This window comes from Saccopteryx leptura, chromosome 4 (genome assembly GCF_036850995.1).
Source record: "Saccopteryx leptura isolate mSacLep1 chromosome 4, mSacLep1_pri_phased_curated, whole genome shotgun sequence".
Taxonomy (NCBI): domain Eukaryota; kingdom Metazoa; phylum Chordata; class Mammalia; order Chiroptera; family Emballonuridae; genus Saccopteryx; species Saccopteryx leptura.
The window spans coordinates 147631559-147652446 of NC_089506.1; the positions used below are offsets into that span (position 1 = coordinate 147631559).

At 36.6% G+C, this 20888-nt stretch overlaps 1 long non-coding RNA gene and 1 pseudogene across 1 annotated transcript; one reads left to right on the forward strand and one right to left on the reverse strand.

Moving 5' to 3' along the window:
• The first annotated feature begins 27 nt into the window (after positions 1–27).
• LOC136403233 (uncharacterized) lies at positions 28–2793 on the forward strand. The gene is made up of 2 exons (XR_010751132.1): positions 28–77; positions 2751–2793. It is a non-coding gene; the product is annotated as an uncharacterized lncRNA (long non-coding RNA).
• An 11183-nt stretch (positions 2794–13976) lies between these two features.
• On the reverse strand, positions 13977–15552 carry LOC136404259 (SNW domain-containing protein 1 pseudogene; annotated as a pseudogene).
• Between the last annotated feature and the right edge of the window lie 5336 nt (positions 15553–20888).

The window sequence follows — 20888 nt, forward strand, 5'->3', positions numbered from 1 at the left end:
AACCTTTCTTATCCTTGATTATTTTAAGGAGCATCTCTGGTATACTTCTGACTGAATCTTAAGCATGATATATCCAGGTAAACATTTTCTGTGGTTCAGATCTGTCATGTACCCTGTGGATATGAAAATGAATAATGGGAGTTTAGTCTCTTGCTCATAAATTAAAGTGTAAAAAGGTATATTAAAAACTTTACAGTCTTATACAAATTCGTGGCTGGTTTTACTAGCAATGTATTATTTTGGAAAAGACATGAGTGAGTGTGTGTCTTCAGCTTACATAATAAAGTCAAATTGCAATGATATTTTATTCTTTTAGAATCTCCTACCATAATATCTACAGTTAAGAAATGACTTGGAAAAAATCACTTGATTGTGTTATGTTGTTGTTCTTTTCATTGCCCATTACTTAAAAAAATTTTATTGAATTTATTGGCATGAGATTGGTTAAAAAAATTATGTAGGTTTCAAGTGTACAGTTCTATAATGCATCATTTGTATATTATATTGTGTGTTCACCAGCCTAAGTCAAGTCTCCTTCTGTCACTCCTTTACTCTCTTCTACCTGACCCGACTCCCTCTTTCCTCTGGTAAGCACCAAACTGTTATCTGTATTTGTGAGTTTTTTTCCAAATCTCTTACCTTTTCGTTTGCTGTTTTTGTGATAATGTGTAACCACTTTCTCCTGACAAACAACAACAACAACAACAAAATGAAAACAAACAAAATAAACCTCTCCCTGCCTGATTTAGAAAGTCAACATTTTAGTATAAACAGTGTGGAGTAGACTCTATTTGGTGGATATTAACAAAAATAATGTTTTTATTTTTTTCCAATTACATTTCCCAATAGTGATTTATAGAATATCACAAGATAATTTCTTGTGCACATTCCACAACTTTCTCATCACTTTCAGCATTTAAAAAAACAAAGCAGAACCAAACTAATTTTACTCCAGTGTAAAAGTTCAATCTGAAATCTGATTCAAACATAATCCTCTCAATTTCCTCTACTAGCCTCTAAAGTAGGGGTCCCCAAACTATGGCCCGCGGGCCACATGTGGCCCCCTGAGGCCATTTATCTGGCCCTCACAGCACTTCTGGAAGGGGCACCTCTTTCATTGGTGGTCAGTGAGAGGAGCATAGTTCCCATTGAAATACTGGTCAGTTTGTTGATTTAAATGTACTTGTTCTTTATTTTAAATATTGTATTTGTTCCTGTTTTGTTTTTTTACTTTAAAATAAGATATGTGCAGTGTGCATAGGGATTTGTTCATAGTTTTTTTTATAGTCTGGCCCTCCAACGGTCTGAGGGACAGTGAACTGGCCCCCTGTGTAAAAAGTTTGGGGACCCCTGCTCTAAAGCCTTTGTTGGGGAGGAAAATATGAGCGATGGCAGGGGTTGTTTATAGGAGATGAGGAAGGACCCCTCCCCATAGGGTATTGTGCATGATTCTATTGCTGCTCTGGGGGTCACTGAGGATGTGGTGGTCTCCTCATGACTTTCTGCCATTTTTAGGGTTGTTTCGCTTCACCTTGGTCCAACATATCACTGCGGATACCCACACTAGGGGCACCCATGTCTTTCTTTAGTTCACCTTTGGCCCACATCCCATACCCCTTAAGTAGCAGGATTTGGGAATCCCCCCTCAGGTTTCCCAAAGCTTGGGCTTTCTCTTCTCTTTTCTATTCCTTTATATCAAATCAAACATGGGAGCCATCCTTTACACCCTCTGATAGATTAGGAAAACTGGAACGGGTTAGAGGTTTTCTTTACCCCCTTCTTAAATTGCCTATGACTAAGGTGACCAACGTTTTTACAATGAAAGGGAGGAAAAAAATAAATTGAAGAAAAACAATATCATGAATAAAAGAAACATTTTATTCATTGCAACAATAATGCACTATAATATGACAAATGCATAATAAAAACATTTGTAATATTTTATATTGTAATTATGCTACATGCCTATTAATTTTTAATAATGTAAGAAAAAAGTGCTCATTTAGATATTATCTCAATGAGTTCTTTTCTATTGAATGAATATCTTTTGAGAAAGGAATTTCTATTACTTATATCAAAGAAAGATACCATTGTTTTCTGCAATATTTGCAGTGGAGAATTTTGTATTGCAGTTGGGGGCAGAGCAGCGATAAAAAAACACTTGACCACCAACAAACATAACCAATCATTAGATGCATCAGCTTCCAGTTGTATTTTACGGCAAGTGCTGCAGCTAGAATATCAACATTCAATCTCGATTTCTTACTTGTCCATAAATCATTAGCAATTGGAAAAACTTTTTCAACTGCTGCATTAGTTCTAGAGCGGCACAATGTAAATTGAACAAGAATAAATAAATATTCACATGGAATATATTTATTTTTGAAATAGCTGAATATTTCCACCCATCTTTTATCAATTTTGATGTGTTCATTTTCCCATTATATTAATTTTTCAGAATTTAAATATACATTCAGTTTTCTAATTTATTCAAATAGGCCATTGTCATCTATTTTGATTTGTGTCATTTCTTTAAATAAAAACTCAAGACAAGATTCAATATCTGTCCAATATACTTGCAATGAAGTAAAAAAATGCTGTTGAAAACTGTTATTTCCCATGATGTTTGTTTCAGACCATTCTTCAATATATTGAAAACATGTAAAAATTCTGCACTTCTTTGATAAACTTTTCTGTTATGCCTAGATTTGATTACTCTAAGTCTGACAATTTTCTTTTTATAATTAAAGGAAGAAGTTTTTCTTCAAAACAAGATTTATATTGAAGGATAAAGTCATTCAAAATAAGACTAACACCTGACCTGTGGTAGCGCAGTGGATAAAGCGTCGACCTGGAATGCTGAGGTCGCTGGTTCAAAACCTGCACTTGTCTGGTCAAGGCACATATGGGAGTTGATACTTCCTGCTCCTCCCCCCTTTCTCTCTCTCTCTCTCTCCTCTCTAAAATGAATAAATAAATAAATTAATTAAAAAAACAAAAACAAAATAAGACTAACTTCTGTAGCTGAAATTTGTTTACTTTCAATCTTTTGAATCATCTTGTGAAAAATAGATGCTTGATTATGTACAAAATGCATTACTATCTCAGATATTTTATTATTGAAAAATGATTCCAGAATTTTAGGATATTTGTATAAACTTAAAAAATATGAATGGAGATGCTCAAATAATTGTAGAACATGCTCTATAGCAGGTGTTAGAGCAAGCTATCTAACTTTTGAATATCCTAAAAGCTTTTGTATTCAACATTTTGTTCTTCACAAAATTGTTTTAAAGTAGCAACATGAATGGTAAAATGACTAAAATGCAGATAAATTGTAGTTATTATTACTTCTACATCAATTGGCATGGCACATGACACTGTTGATTGTGTTTGACAAAATATGTGCATTACAACCTATTCCTAGTATTTTCTTTTGGAGTAACTATTGTAATTTTACATACACATTATTCACCCCTTTGCATCTTCACCCACCAGAATTTGTATTTGTATTATGAACTGTTAGTGCAACAACTTTGGATTTCAAATTGTTTTTATTTATTAGTCTGTATAGATGGTTTGACAAAATTTCAGGAGTTTCGCCCTCAGTGGAATTCTAAATTTAAAATTTTTACTTGAATGCCCTTGGTAACCTTAAAATAATCTTACTATTATTGGATTCAATTTAAATTCATTATGATTTGATGCATCAGATAAAATCATTACAAATGCTGCAGTTTCCAAGTCCTCTGTAAGTATTTTGTCACAGTAACTTTTAAATACTTATTTCAAAAAAGCCTCGCATTTTGTCCTGACACATGAATATTTTGTATTGTGAAACTTTTTCAATAATTTAGTTGTACAATCCATACTATGAAAACTTTGACTGTGAATTATATGAAATCCAAATGTTCTCTCCATTGCAACCAGCTGTTTTTCATCTTTAGAATAATTTGAAGTTTAAAAAAATTTGAACTTTACAACTGGAAGCTGATGCATCTAATGATTGCTTATGTTTGTTGGTGGTCAAGTGTTTTTTTTATCGCTGCTCTTCCCCCAATTGCAATAAAAAATTCTCCGCTGCAAATATTGCAGAAAACAATGGCATCTTTCTTTGATATAAGTAATAGAAATTCCTTTTTCAATTTATTGTTGAAATGGCATTTTCTCTTTTTTGACTTTTCCATATCTTAAATGAAACTTAAAATTACAAATAAAATATAGAGCTACATGAAGGATGCAAGCACATAAGGAACTGAAAACGTTACATCTTGGTAGGCGAATTTTGCAGAAGCTAAATTAACAAAACTATTAAACAAAACCACTAATTTGGAGTGATACTTGCATGTATTTATCATTTTCTAATTAAAAAACATCTGTTTTATGCAACTATTTAATCAAAATGCATTATTAATAGATATGGTTTGAGTTTAGATTTCCACTTTAAAACTCGAATTTTGGGAAAATACTTGTAAATAAAATTATATGTATTTGGAAATTATTAAATAGATAATGAATTAATAAAATGTGAATTGTACTTACCTGTCTAGGATTAAATATTCACTGAGAAAGAAATGATCATGAGTCTACAATGTTGTATGTGCTGTGTCACATTTCAGTAAGAAGTACACAAGCCATTTGCACGCTCGGTATATCAAACGCTCTCTCAAGGTCTGTGCATCTCATAATCGCGTCACACTATGATCCTTGATGAATCATCACATCAAATACAAATACGTCACATTATACTCAATGGATTGACTCTGCATCGATCGAATATGGACATTTACAGATTAGTCTTTCAATATCAAAAAGGAGGACATGTAGGAGGACAATTTTTGAGGGAGGATGGAACTTACAAAAGAAGGACTGTCCTCCCTAAAGGAGGATGATTGGTCACTCTACTATAATATGGTCTCTTTTTGTCCCACTTTCCTGGGCTTAGCCTGCATGTGCTCCTTCAAAATCTCCAGAGAAGGAACAGGCATGATTCTTGTTCAGATAGATTCCCACATTTCAAGGGACACAAACCAAGTCTTCCCCCGACTCCCTCAAAGGGCCCACTGCACTTTGAAGGCAGGCTTTTGATTGGTCTCTGGGTCCCTGACTCTGCTAGTATTCAGCTAGGTAGTGAACTGTGAAACTTTTCTACTTGCCTAAACTCACATTTCGTATTTCACTGAAACTCTGCATTCACTTGGCATCTAGTGGGCTGAGAGGAAATATTTTTCTGCCCACCCAGGGCTGAGGTGTTGGCTGGAAGTAGCAAAAGTGGTTCCCATGACTCTGAATAATCTTCAGGAGGCTTTTGGCCTAAATGGAGAGGTTTTTAAAAGCATAGAATTCTTATGCCTTTTTGTCATAATTTTTTAGTCAGAAGAATCAATTCCAAGACAACAGGAAAAATCTCGTTCACTGTTCTTTTATTATAGCTTTAAACTAGGTGATATCCTTCATTCTTATTTGACAGTGTAGCCTACAGTGAAAAGAAAAAAACAAACTTACAGGATACGACAAACTAGATTTTTTCAGTGCCTAAGATTTTAAGTTAGGGAAGTTTAAAGCAGCATTGGTTTTCCAAGGTCCTTCGAAGTTCTATTAATGAATAATGTTACGGTTGTTTTGTCTGACTTTCTGTTGGAATATGGCAGGTATAAGATGCCTATCAGAGTGAGGGAGAGGACTTAAGCCTATTATGAAATCATTGCTTCATTAAGAATATAGCTCAGTAGCAATGTTTAACATTTTATTAGAAAGGCTTTGAAAATAGGCAGGATTGGCATTGATTTAAAAACAAACAGACTTCCCTTTAAGACCTTTGAAATATATTTAAAACAATATGGTAGATGTTAAAATGTACTTGTTAATCTTACGCCTCATAGACCTGTTAATAGAGGTTTGAATGAAAAAGTATTTTAGGTTCTGGTTTAAATATGAAGATGATTTTACACATTCCCAATGGCTAACAGATATAATGATTATTATTCCCAGAGTGATACTGTCTTCAAACTTTCTCTGCTGAATTCATTCTGAGTGACATTTCTGCTATCCATATCCTTCTTGTTAAGAACTCAGTAATGGGCTGGGTTAATTAGAGACAGGTAATCTTATATGGTATTAATCATTCTTCTGTTAGAATAAATTAACCTTTTTAGCTTCTATTTTCTGGAATTTCTATCCCCTATGGACACTATTCTTGAGGCATTAGATAACCTCATAAAATTTTAAACTCATTTGAATTTGGAAATACCCATTACCGATGGAGTTGTTAAACTTAATAATCACAGAAATTTATTCTGATGCCATTGAAGATAAGCCTAAGATGACTCAGGCACCTTGCAGGCTTGCTTCTCTTTAGCTGTGTGATCTAGGGGAACTTCAGTTACCATTTCTGAAGCTTCATTTCCTATCTTATAGAATGGAAACATGTCCATCTCACATTGTGGAAATCAAATGGGATAACACCTATGGTGGACTCTGTAATTTATTGCTGAATTGTTCAGGACCATTAGTATTATTTTGAAATACAGCCAATTTGGAAGATTTTACTTCCAAATTCCAGATTTTTCCACTGCTGGTGATAACTATTCCCTAATATCATGGATTCTCATTCCCTGACTTTTCATGGCAGGGATAAAAATAATGGCAAAATGTTGTATGGGATAGTATTCTGATCATCTGGGGTCTCCCCCTAATATTTGGTACACTTGGTGACTCAGGGAGCAGATAAGTCAGTCAAAGAATAGAGCTCATCAGGCCAGCTACAACAGAAGTTCATGATGCTCTATGGTAAACACACTGAAAAACTTACATGAATTGAGGTAAACTTATTAACACTGTAATATAATTTCATCTCTTTTTGAAAGGCAAAATAATGCAGCATATTTCCATTTGGGAAATATTCATACATTTGGCTTTAATTAGAAAGGCAAGAAAATATTAATATATGAGAAGTAGATTCCATTTGGGCAGGGTTTGTTTATTCCTCTCATCTTGAGTTTAAGTAAAAAATCCTGAGTTTTGACTAATTCCTCAATGTTTCACCAAATTTGGGCAGAGCCTTTTGTCTATTTAGAGATAGATGTGGCTTAGTTCAGTTTTAGATAAGAGGGACGGTGGCTCTTGCATATCAGAACCCACCAAAATGAGGGGCTGGACATGGTCACAGGGTGGATGATGCTGTGTTTTGTGAGAAGAGGGGCACCACTAGTGAGTGGGTGAATGAGTCCTTCGTGAAACGGAGGAAGTCCCACCTGTTGGAGTCTCTCTTAGGCAAAGAATGTAGGATTTAGAGAAAAACACTTTAATAAACTATTTAAGAGTATTTACTAGATCCTCCCCCCTCAATAAAGGAGAATTACCTTCTATGTAGGGACCCTGTTTTGATGACTTCCCTAAATAATTGATAAGTAGGTTTGGAGGTAGAATTTAGGAGAGGGCCCAATTTTGCGGCATTTCTAAGGAGAAGGGAACGAGATTCTGGGAAATAGCAGGAGGACTGACAAGCCAGCTTGCTGGACCCTTTAGAGAGGGAGGAAAGGGAAGTAGCCACTTGGGTAAGGAATGACTTTGAAAACCAAAAATGTCTAATGAAGGATTTTTTACATTAAGTTTTTGAATAGATGATAGAGATACATATTTCAGCAGAGATATAAAAACATGGACTATAAAGTCTTCTTAACATCCTGGGTCCTCAGTACTCACCCTTTCCCCCATCAAGTAACCACTGTTACTGTTTTCTTGTGTACCCTTTTAAATTTCTTTATGAACATATAAGGAAAATGAGTATTGATTTTTATTTCACTCTGTTTTGTTCATGCCAAATTTAATATATTACATTCATTATTCTGTACCTTAATTTTTTTCATTATACTATATACTTTGGACATCTTTCTTAACACTAAATAGAGAGCTTTCAAATTCTTTTTCTTTGTCCTGCTGTGTTCCACTTAATTGCTCTACCATAATTAATTAAACCTATTGTGGACATCGGGTTGTTTGCATTTATAGTGTTGTAATGAGTAAACTTATATAGAGCTTGTTTTGCATTAGTGCGTACAAAAATAAATTCATAGTAGTGGTATCGTTGGATGAAATATGTGCAGTTATAAGTTTGGTAGACATTGATACATTTTCTTCCTTAGAAGTTGTACCAATTTATACTCTCAAAAGAGAGGGAGAAAAGGGGGAAAGAAAAAGGGGGAGAGAGAGGGTGGAAAGAAGTGGAGGGAGAGAAAGAAAGGGGGAGAGAGAAGCTTGCACAAATGTACCAGCACACACAGACACCTAGACACCCACACCCACAGCCACCACAATTCATTGTTTATCTTATGTATTCTCTCTTCTGGTTCATCTGTCATTTGCAGAGACGCTTTTTCCCATGAATGCTTCTCGAGTGTTATACCCGTATGAGATGCTGCTAGTGTGAGGGGTGCTTCTGGAGCCACACCACTGTTGTTGAATCCTGCCTCTGTCCGTTTTCAGTTGTGAGACCTTGGGCATGTGATCTTAACTCTCTGTGTTCCGATTTCCTCACTGGTATAACTTAGGTAAGAAAGATACCTACCTCATCAGGTTGTTGTGAGGAATAAATGGAGAATATAATTAACATTTCTAAGGCACTTAAGAAGAAACATGAGTGCCAATAGTTGGTACTTCACTGTCCTGCCTGGGACACAAGTGGTACTGTTGTCCAGCATCTCCACAACTGTTGGTTACTTTGTAGCTGTCTTGGTTTTCAGATCATCTGTTACAATATTTCAATGCTTTTGTTAAAGTATCCCTTATTTTACTTAAATAATGGCCCAAAAGCACAAGAATAGTGAGGCTGGCAATTTGCATATGCTGAAGAGAAGTTGTAAAACGCTTCCTTTAAGTGAATGTTCTTCACTTGATAAGAAAAAATATTTTTTTGTTTTGTTTTAGAGAGAGAGAAGAAGAGAGAGATGAGAAGCATCCATTCATAGTTTTGGTACTTTAGTTATTCACTGATTACTTCTCTTACGTGCTTTGCCCCAGGAGGCTCCAGCCAAGCTAGTGACACCTTGCTCAAGCCAGCAACCATGGGATCATGTCAATGATCTCATCATGCTCAATCCCGCAATCAAGCTCGTGAGCCTGCACTCAAGCCGGGCGATTTCAGGAATTTGGACCTGGGATCTCAGTATCCCAGGTTGATGCTCTATCCACTGCGCCACCATTGGTCTGGTGGCAAAAAAAAAAAAAAAGATGTTGCTAAGATCTATGGTAACAATGAATCTTCAATCCATCATATTGTAAAGAAGGAAAAAGAAACTTGCGTTAGTTTTGCTATTGCACTTTGAACTGCAAAAGTCATGGCCACAGAGTATAAGTGTGTAGGTAAGATGAAAAGGGCATTACATTTGTGGGAAGACATGAACAGAAAATGTGTTCCAATCGACAGCAACGTGTTGTGCAGAAAACTCTGAGCCTCTACAAAGACTGCAGCAAGGGATCCCTGAAGTGAGTGATACCGAGTCAATCACTGCGGGTAAGGGATAGTTACACAAATTCCAGAATAGGTTGGGACTGAAAAATATGTGTAAAAATTACTGGAGAGGCTGTATCTGCTGGTGAAGAAGCTGCCGCCACACTTCCAGCAGAGTTCAAGTTGATTAGAGTTCTGTACGATCTGAGGTTTCAGGCGTCCACTGGGGCTCTGGGAACGTACCCCCATGGTTAGGGGGGGGACTGTTGTAATGCTTTTATTCTCCACAATTACACAGGTTGAAGTAACCATTTAGTACTTGAGTCATATTGTTTTCATATGCATATATGGTCAAATGGGTTACATGAATGTAAAAACATAACTGAGATTAGCATCACATAAACACAATTAGTTTGCTTCCTTTCCTGGGGCCAAGTCCACTAGAGGGAGGCTTAAGTGATAGCCCCCACTAGTGGATGATGTTGAAATACTGTTCTTTTTCATTGCTGAATTGTAGCTTTGCTTATATAGCATTTTCAAGTTCTGTGTAACATTTTGGTGTGTTAGACATTAAAACGTTTTGTTTTACAAATCGTTAAAAAAAAAACCTTCCTGGGTGAAGGCAGGGGGAATAGGCTTATTTTTAAGGCCTCTTCTTGGTCTTTCCTCTATAATGTCTCTCTCCTTTTTCTGTCTGCATCATAGTCTCGGGACTTACAACCTTCTAGGTTAGTGCAAGTCATTTTGGAAGTCCTCTCCTCTAGGGTCTTCCTTCCCCCTCCACTCTTCAGTTCTAATTAGCCCTCTACCTAAAGATGTACAGAGGTTACCGGCTGTCAGCCACACTGAAATGTCTCTGCTTTGTTTTGGAGATGCTCTTTTCTCATTAACCTCAGTTTGGACTCGCCATGTCTATGCCAGTTACTCACAAAAGCTGGCTTGTGACCAAGTTTTCACTGGCCCGCAGTCAAATGGTAAAAATATGGATAATGTGGTTAGAGTTATATAAAACTAAAATTATTTTTATTTAAAATTTTGAGATTATTTTTGTTTTTGTGATAAAATGTTTTTCTTCATAAAATGGTGGTGATAGTTGAGGACAGAATTTTTGAATGATCTTCCTTGGGGAAAGTATAAGTTGATAACTCTAATGTTTGCTTTTTTTTTATCACACACACGTGTGCGGACATACACACATACACACACATTCTCTGTGTGTCAGAAAAACTTAATGATCTCAGCTGTTTTAACATAATTCATAATCAACAATTTTGTTTATTCCCAACTCCCTCTTTCCTCATAGTCATTCCTGCTGTCTTGAATGCCCGGCTACTTCAGTACAAATTCTACACTTCCTATAATGCCCAGATCAAATCTTCAGTCCTTCGTCAGTTTCTGTATTTACCACTTTATGCCTCCACACCCATCCTCTTTTGCCTTAATGAGAATATACTTTTAAAGATTCATTTATTGACTTTAGAGAGAGAAGAGAGAGAGAGAGAGAGAAAGGTAGTGGGGAAGGAGCAGGTATGTGCCTTGATTGGACAAGCCCAGGGTTTCAAACTGGCAACCTTAGTGTTTAGGTTGATGCTTTATCCATTGCACCACCCCAAGTCAGGAACATTTATGAGAATATTTATCAAAACCTCTGGCATTGGTTGCAATACGACTTTGTTTTTCAAATATGGCTTTGTTTCTCCAACCAGTTTTAATGCCTATAAAAGAAAGAACTTGTGAATTTTATTTAACACTTTGGGTAGTATGAACGGTCATGTATGTCCTGACCATCCAGAGGACAATCATACAAACATTTTCATATTAAAAATGTATAAGGCAACATTAAAAAAAGGCAAATGTATGTTCTTCTTGTTTCCTTAAATTGGTTATCAAACAAACATGATTTTAAATTAATAAAACTGTAACTGGAACTAATTTCATTTTTTGAAAAAAACAAAAAACAAAACTCACTCCTGGGGCCAGCAAGCATAAAAAAACCTCACTACTCAAAGGGTTAATACAAGATTTTCTGCCTTTACCAAATCTTTTTAAATTAAAAAAAAAATTCCCATTCATATGAGAGAGGAAGGGAGAAATAGAGAGAAGGAGAGACAGAGACAGAGAAGAATCAACTCATTGTTTCACTTGGTTGGACATTTTCTTGTGTACTCATTGATTGCTTCTCATATGTGCCCTTACTGGGGTTGAACCTGTGACCTCTGGTGTGTCAGTTTGATGCTTTGTCCACTGAGCTACCTGGCCAGGCCATGCCTTTACCAAATCTTGAAGTTTTCGTAATGGCATAAAAATTTGTATAAAATGTGTGTGTGTTTTTTTAAAAATTTTTATTAAAGTAGTCCTGGATCAGTGTTATATATGGGTAGAGTGATTAACTATTTATGAAAATTATAGTGACCCCTCACCATATATTTCCAAAGCTTTCTGCATTTCAGATCTTCTGGTGGTAGGTGTAGCCATGTGACTGGTTTGGGGCAGTGAGATGCGTGTGAAAGTGAAGTGCTACTTCCAGATGGAAGCTTTTGAGTAAGTGTAGGTTTACTGCCTCTTACCCTGTGTATTAAAGACCAGCAATATTCTAGTTGATAATTGATGCCTAGCTTGGGTCCTGTAGGAATATAATATGAAAGAGAGTCCTAAACATCCTGTAATAGACTTGTATTAATAGTATGAGCAAGAAATAAACCTTTTTCTTAAACCACTGAGATTTTGGAGGTTTTAGAAAACAGCAGTAATAACTTAATCTATTGATTCTGATACAAACTTCAATTTTAAAAAATTTAATTTTCTTCATCGACAATTTCTAATTTAACTCATTTAAAATGTTAAATGTTTATAATTTCAATACATTCTATTCCTTATTTTTAAAAACTTGAAACTTGAATCATTTTAATGAGATCAACAACAAAGACTCAAAATTTCATAGTATCATCCAGCTACAGATAGAACAGATTTTAAAATATACAAAAGAACACTGAAAAAGTGGCAGAGTTTTATAAAATACATGTGAAGGTTAAACTCCTTTGAGAAGAAGCAGATATATAGTCCTCAAGAATAGAATTTCCATGTCACATTAATACATTTATAATATTTTCACTTCCTACTACAATTCTTAATTATCCTGAAAAAAGCTGATTTGAATCAGTTTCTACCAAGTTACTTTGGTTTTAATATAACTAAATTTTGAGAGCTGGGAGTAATTTTATTTAATATTTTATCTTTACTCATGTGCCAACATTTAATGAACAAATTCTTCAGTTTATGTGATAAAGGTCTGGGAGTGAAAAATATTTTTTCTACTGGGTAGATTAAAATATGAACAGCAAAGCAAGTGTCTGGTAGAATCACATAAAGGAGTCTAGACCTGTAGGAAATAATTTCCTGTGACTCTTCAAGTTGAGTGTTCATCTAAGCATAAAAGTCAGTAAGCAATTAACTAACTTCCAACTCTCAGTTAACGATTGAATGCTGTTTTCTCTGCCTGGCATAAAGATTTTTGGGAGTATAGCGCCATCTGCTGGTCAAATACCAACTTTTCAGATTCCCTTTTGTGACTTTTTTCAAGAAATACGGATTACTTTACACTTTCTAATAAATACCATTAAGAAAGTAAAAGTATATCAAATGTTAATGTAAAGAATTTGTACACAAAGAACAAAAACATGTTTGTTTAGTATGCTACCTATAGTTATATGACAGTTTCAATTTTGAGTGATTTTTTTATATTGTACTTGATTTATTTTTGAGAGCCTTACTGTGCATGTGTGTGTTTAATAACAAAAATTACTTTTAAAATGGAAAAAGGGGAAGGTGAAGGGAGCTGGAAATAACCCTGTTAATTGTCTGTGTCATGCTTAGCGTTGTGCTAGACGCTTTCAGTAGATAGTCTCATTTATTCCCTGTAACCACCTTTCATATTAGAATATGTTGTCTCTCAGTTTTACTACTCAAGAAAATAAGTCTAACAGGTTAAGGGAATAAATGCTAATGTTTTGGGAGAAAGCCAAGTTTACTTTAATAAAATGACTGCAATTGCTTATTTATTTATTATCGTGTAACTATTTTTATTTGAAACAAATTGGTACACCAAGCTAGTGCTTATTTTCCTCACTCCAAATGAAAACAAGAGCATAGTAGGAGCAAACATCATTTGGCAGGACAGTTCCAATACGTGAACATCCTTCTTCTCACTGTGGCTACGGTAACTTGACTCATAAGCAGTCATTCTTACACAAAATATTAACCTCAAAGTACTATCATCAAGTAAAAAAAAAGTGGTCTTAATTTCATGTGCAGGGCAGTATGTTCTACAAATGCCAAAAAGTGGGAGAAGCACAAACACAACCCACTTTTTAAAAACTAAGTTCAAAGTAGGATTTTCCACCACCCCCTTCTTCCCACAATAGAAAATGATGCTGGGACCAAGATCTGGGTTTTATCCTGGCATCCACCATTTACAGAGTGTGACTCCACAGGCCTTGAATGGTTAGGGTGATGGATAGTAGTAGTCCAGTCACTCTGTAGAGCAGTGTACCCACTTCTTCCTCCTCTTCTTGCCTTCCTGTTCATGTTCCTTGGGGAGCTTCTATCTGGGGATCATTTAGAGCTCCTCTGCTGTTTATCTTCTTCCAATAACGTGTCCAAACCAAAAGCATCTTCCCCAAACTGCCTTCTCGACCTCTTTGCCTACGGTTTGAACCAGTAAACTTATCGGGAACAGATCTCTTGGACTTTATTCTGGCTGTTAGGTTATCACCAGGCACGTCTTGTCCAGGTGAATATCACTGGATCTGTAGATATTCTGGGCTATACTTTACCACCTCTCTAGGCTTGATTATGAACATTGTAAATTTCATTTACTCCACCTGCAAAACCACTTTCCATACCCTTGGTTTGGTGGAACAGCCTTTGGTCATACTGAACTTTATTGGAAGTCTGAGGATTGGGCACAGCAAGCACAGTGACCTCACTATCTTAATTTTCATTTCTCTGCAGTTTCGACCTTTTATCAGGAGCTGCCCTGGAGAGATCCTGGTCATGCTGTCTCTTTCTACCTGTTGTGCTCAATTTCCCCCGTCTCACATTTCTCCCTATCCTCTTTTTCCACATGGCTTTTGATCTCAGCTCTTCTCCCGCTGGCTTTTTGGGCCATTTTACTAAGCTTCTCTTCATTTTTCTCCTTTTCTTTTTGAGCCATCGTTCTCTCTACTTGAGCATGCATTTCTACAGCTTCTGATCAGCAATGTAGAGGGCTTCAGCCAGTTTGGCTAAATTTTTGTTGATGTATACTGTCTGCAGTCCCCTTCCATCAGCAGCCAGATGTTTGTCTAATGGAATTGTATAGCCCTTTGCATTTTTCTAGTTTGAAATACAAGGAATCTTCCACTCTTGTTCCTTCACAGTAATCTTTCGGCTATCGAAGAATGCATGACAGGTGCAGGAGGAAAAGGTGGTCCCTAGGGGGATTTTCTTGTTAATCTTGACCCTTGGAGGCTCCATTGAATCTTTCTGTATTTATGCCATCCAGATAACCCTCTATTTTGCTCCAGAGTTGAAAGCCACTCCTTGTTGAAATGGTATGTATTGGGTATACTGAATAGAAACCAGTTTATCAGTGGTTCAAACTGGCATGGCCACAGCAACCTTCTATGATACAGATTTTTCTAAGGCCACCATGTCTTTTCTGTTATCTCTAGTAGCTAACTCATCAGGTCTTTGTAGGTCTGGGTGATCTATGTTCAATGACTTCCTTAGGAACCAGGTCAGTGCATGCTATACATGACCTTGTTGAACACTTGTGTCCTATTTAATTCTTCAGCATCTGCCTGGATAGCCAGTGCACTTTACACTTTTTTTCTTTTTTCCATAGCCAGTGGATATTGGGCCACATAGATCTCTGGAAAAGCCTCTTCCTCTCCAAAATCCTTTAATATCCAAGGTATCCAGCATTTCTGGTACCTGTGTGGGGGAGGGTCTTTTCAGGAAGAGACCAGTGAGGTCCGTCACAATCTCTGGGATCTTGCCTTTTCTTCAGCTTTGAGCTGGCCCTGAGCCAGCTGAGCAGGTACAGGTGAGCTGGCAAGTGCCATCTTCTGCTTTACAATCGCTTACTTATTAAGCTATGCCAGAAAACGTGAACTGACAGATTTTGTTCATTTTTTTCTTTTGTAGTGACTAATTTTATCATTGCTAATTAGAGGAGGAGGTGAGTATTTGATTTAATTCTATTTTTAGGGTGATGAAAGGCACAGGGTTATTTGTGTTCTTTCCTACTATACTTTTGTACATTGCCCAGTCCTTAGTAACCAAAGGAAGCATTAAGTGTGTAGTAGGCATTCAGCAGGTTTTCACAGAGAGGGAGAGAGAAAGGGAAAGTGGAAGGGAGAGATAGACAGACAGACAGACAGACAAGATAGATAGGTAGAGGTAGACAAGGAAAGTAGGCAGGAAGGGAGAAGAGGTGATACACTGCTTGGCATTTAAAAAGATCAAAAGGCTTTGGTAACAGTGTAGTAAGAAATTTCACCTGTGGCACTGGGGTGTTGTGGAAGAGGGTTGGTGGAAAGCTAACTTCTATTGGAATTTGCTGTAGTTCATGCACTATTAAGCACACTATATCTGTGATTTTATTAGCCCTAAAACTATCTAAGTGAGCCACTTATTACTGTTTTCATTTTTACAGAGGAGAAAATTGTGCTCAGCGTGATTAAATAATTTATCCAAGATCAAACAGCTTACAAGTGACACAGTCAAGATTTAAATATATATCTGACTTATAAGACATTTTTAATGGCTTGTTCATTCATTTAGCTACTGTTTCTTCAGTGATGATGTGTCATTCTTCTTAGATCTCATTTCTTCTCGTATCTTACAATATCACATTGAAAGTAAATGATCCCCAAAGTATTCCTTCAATCAAACCCTGTTTTCTAAACTCAAGACTCATATACCCAAGTGTCTAATTGACATTCCCACTTGGTCTATACACACTCCAACCTAATATGCACAAACCAAATTCTTGATTTTAGCTCCAAAATTGTCTTTTTCTGGCTCTCTATTTTCTCTGCAAATTATATAACTGTCCACATAATTAATGAAACCAGGAAACTGGGAGTCACTCTTACCCCCCCCTTTAACGCTCAGATCCTTGCCTCATGTTTTATAAGACTTTATAAGATTTGTCTCCTGCTTTCCTTTCTGTTGTTATTTCGGTCTTGCTTCCTATCTGCTAGTCATGCAGGCTTTCTGGCAGTTTCAGAACAGATCAAGCTCTTTCTTGCAAAAGATTTTGCACTTACTGTCATCTTCCTGGAATGCTTCCTCTGTCTTTTCTCTCAGGTGTCATCTTAAATGAAACCTCCTCAGAGAAATTTCGTCCCGATACACAATAATTTGAAAAAATAAAAAATTTCTAAGTAGGTCCCTTATTATTTTCTTTATCATAGCCTTTACTCGTATTCTTTCTAGTACTTAGAACACTCTAGAATTATTTTATTTCTTTGTTTATTTGTTAAATATTTGTCTCCATACACTATAAGTTTTATTAGTCATCCAATTTGCCTATCTGTTTTTTGTGGGTTTTTTTGCTATGACCTAGCACTGGGCTTGATACCTTGACATTTGATAAATATTAGCTGAATCAACAAATAAATAATTTCAGCAGAACCAGTTGAAGACTATCTGTGCATTTGGAATGCTTGCTTGGAGGGGCATAACTATATATCCCTTTGTAAACAGGAATATTTTTGTGTGTACTCTTTTATTTTCCCACACAACTCTCCAAGGATTAGAGACTCATAAATCTAATCCCTTATCCCAGACATTTCTTTTAGTCTTAAGCTATTACTATGAGTATTCTGGGTACAGTGCAGGAAACTTAAACACACTTTGTTCAAAGCCAAACTGTTATTTTCTCCCCAAACTTCTTTTTCTCTGGTATAGTTTATCAAGATCAACGTCCACACAATCTGCGCAATCCACCAGGGTAGCAGTCTGAGTCCTCACTGCCTGCTGCTCCGCTCATTCCGATCTCATCAGTGAAGTCCAGCCACGTCAGCCCAGATATGTCCCTCCGTCTGATTCCTTAGCTCATCCTTGTTCTTGTACTTTAGCTCATGTTCACTCTGTGTCAGAGAACTTTTCTCTCTTTATTGTCTGCTGGATAAATTCTAAGCACCTTTCCATAGCATGCCATGCCATCTTATGCTTTAAGAATTAACTCAAATATTATGTGTGAAGCTTGTTAGTCATTCTCTTTTCTGGGATCCCACACCACATTGTACACACATTTAATCGAGCACTTATCATGGTGAGTTATTGTGATTTGTCCACTAAATTTTGGATATTTAGATGACAAGGACTGACTATCCATCATCTAGCAAGGTGTTTTTGTATAGTTATAATTGGGGTTCAGTGACTATTTTCAGAATCAATGATGATCAGAGAGGTCAGATGGGTAACCCAGGGTTTATACTTGGAAGGTTTGCACTTAGGTTCTCTGATTCTTTTGCCTGCTGTAGTGTTGGCAAAAGGTGGTACACAGAGGAGGAGATTTATACCTTTCTATAATCTACATTTCTTCTCTCTATCCCAGCAATTTTCAATCAGTGTGCAGCAGAATTTTGAAAGCATTCAATACCTATGTTCAGGGGGCACTGACCTCTTTTCCCTTAGACTGTCAATTAAAAAAGGTCCAGCCCTGGCTGGTTGGCTCAGTGGTAGAGCGTCAGCCTGGCGTGCGGAAGTCCCGGGTTTGATTCCCGGCCAGGGCACACAGGAGAGGCGCCCATCTGCTTCTCCACCCCTCCCCCTCTCCTTCCTCTCTGTCTTTCTCTTCCCCTCCCACAGCCGAGGCTCCATTGGAGCAAAAAGATGGCCCCGGCGCTGGGGATGGCTCCTTGGCCTCTGCCCCAAGCGCTAGAGTGGCTCTGGTCACGACAGAGCAACGCCCCGGATGGGCAGAGCATTGCCCCCTGGTGGGCGTGCCGGGTGGATCCCGATAGGGCACATGCGGGAGTCTGTCTGACTGCCTCCCCGTTTCCAGCTTCAGAAAAATACAAAAAAAGGTCTCTTATTGGTGGCTCATTGGACAGAGCATCAGCCTGGTGTGTGGATGTCCTGAGTTTGATTTCTGGTCAGGACATCCAGGAAAAATGACCATCTGCTTCTCCACCTCCACCTCCCTTTCTCTCTCTCTCTCTTGCTCTTCCTCTAAAATGAATAAATAAATAAAAATCTTTAAAAAAATAAATTTAAAAAGTCATTTTGGAGCAAAAAGAGTAGGTAATTACTATATTATTACTATTTTTTTAAATCAATCAGAATTATACCTAATTTTGTGTCATATTAGCAAGAAATATAATTTTGGTGTTCTGCACAATTTTAGTTATTGGTTTATATGTGCCATAAAATGAAAAAGGTTGACTATAGCTGCTCTATCCTATAAGCCAGTCCCAAATAAATTTATAATCTAAAGAAAAATAATTTTTCTATTATGCAAACATAAATCAGGATGAGCCCCATCTTCCAACTAGTTTACTTAAGTCCCTTCCGTAAAATGACATTCCATACTTACTCAGATTGCATTATTTAGACTTATAGTTAATTTGTTTATTACTTTTTAAAAATCTTAATTTATTGGTATGGCGTTGGTAAATAAAATTATACAGGTTTCAAGTGCACGATTGTACAATAATACATCATCTGTATATTGCGTTGTGTGTTCACCACCCCAACTTAAGTCTTCCTCCTTCACCATCTATCTATCTCCACTCTACCCTCCTCTACCTCCCCCGTTTTCCCTCCTGCAATTCCCACAATGTTGTCTGTCTATAACTGTTTTTCCTTTGCCTAATCCCTTCACTTTTTTCTCCCAGCCCTCCAGCCCCCATCCCCTCTGACAGCTGTCAATCTGTTCTCTGTATCCATGAGTCTATTTCTATTTTATTTGTTGGTTTATTTTATTAATTGGATTCCACATATAAGTGAAATCATGGGGTACTTGTATTTCTCTGATCGACTTATTTCACTTAGCATGATCAACTCTAGGTCCATCCATGCTATAGCAAAAGGTAAGATTTTTTTTTTTACAGCTGTGTAGTATTCTATTGTGGAAATGTGCTACAGCTTTTTTATCCACTCATCTTCTGATAGGCACTTGGGCTACTTCTAAATCTTGGCTGTTGTAAATGACACTGCAATGAACACAGGGATGCATATATTCTTTCGAATTAGTGTTTTGAATTTCTTTGGATATATGCCCAGAAGTGGAATCACTGAGTCATAAGGCAGTCCCCTTTTTAATTTTTTGAGCTAACTCCATATTGCTTTCCACAGTGATTACATAAGTCTGCATTCCCATCAATTGTGCACAAGGGTTCTCTCTTTTCTACATCCTTTTCAACACTTATTTGTTGATTTAGTGGTGATAGCCATTCTGACAGGTGTGAGGTGCTATCTCCTTGTGGTTTTAATTTGCATTTCTCTGATGATTAATGATTTTGAGCATTGTTTAATATGTTTATTGACCATCTGTATGTCTTCTTTGGAGAAGTGTCTATTCAGGTCCTTTGTTCATTTCTCAATTGAATTGTTTGTTTTTTTAGTGTTGAGTTTTGTACATTCCTTGTAAATTTTGGATATTAATTCTTTATCAGATGTATTGGTGAATATGTTCTCTCATTCAGTGGGTTGTCTTTTCATTTTGTTGATGGTTTCCTTTGCTGTGCAAAAATGTTTTAGTTTGATATAGTTCCATTTGTTTATTTTTTATTTTGTTTCCTTTGCCCGAGTTGCTATATCAGAAAAAATATTGCTATAAGAAATGTCGCTTGACCTGTGGTGGTGCAGTGGATAAAGCGTCGACCTGGAAATGCTGAGGTCACCGGTTTGAAACCCTGGGCTTGCCTGATCAAGGTACATATGGGAATTGATGCTTCCAGCTCCTCCCCTCTTCTCTCTCTCTGTCTCTCTCTCTCCTCTCTGTCCCTCTCTGTCTCTCTCTCCTCTCTAAAAATGAATAAATAAAAAAAAAAAAAAAGAAATGTCTGAGATTTTGCTGCCTATGTTTTCTTCTAGAATTTTTATGGTATAGAGTCTAATATTTAAGTCTTTAATTCATTTTGAATTTATTCTGACTTATAGTTAATTTAAATATGCAGGTTAGCATAATATGTTTAAAACTGATAAAAAAGTGTCTTTGATATAGTAATTCATGCATTTTGGGGGGCAATCATCAGATATAAGATTACTCTGACTTAAAAGAACATGTCATTGAGATGAACTCTGTCAACTTTTAAACATCTGAGATAATTTGTATCACTTGCACTTCATATACATGCTCACTTGATTTAATAACTCATTATTAAATCCAGCATAGATTAGTAAAATAAAATGGAAATAACTATTTCAAAGCACTAGGGAGTTT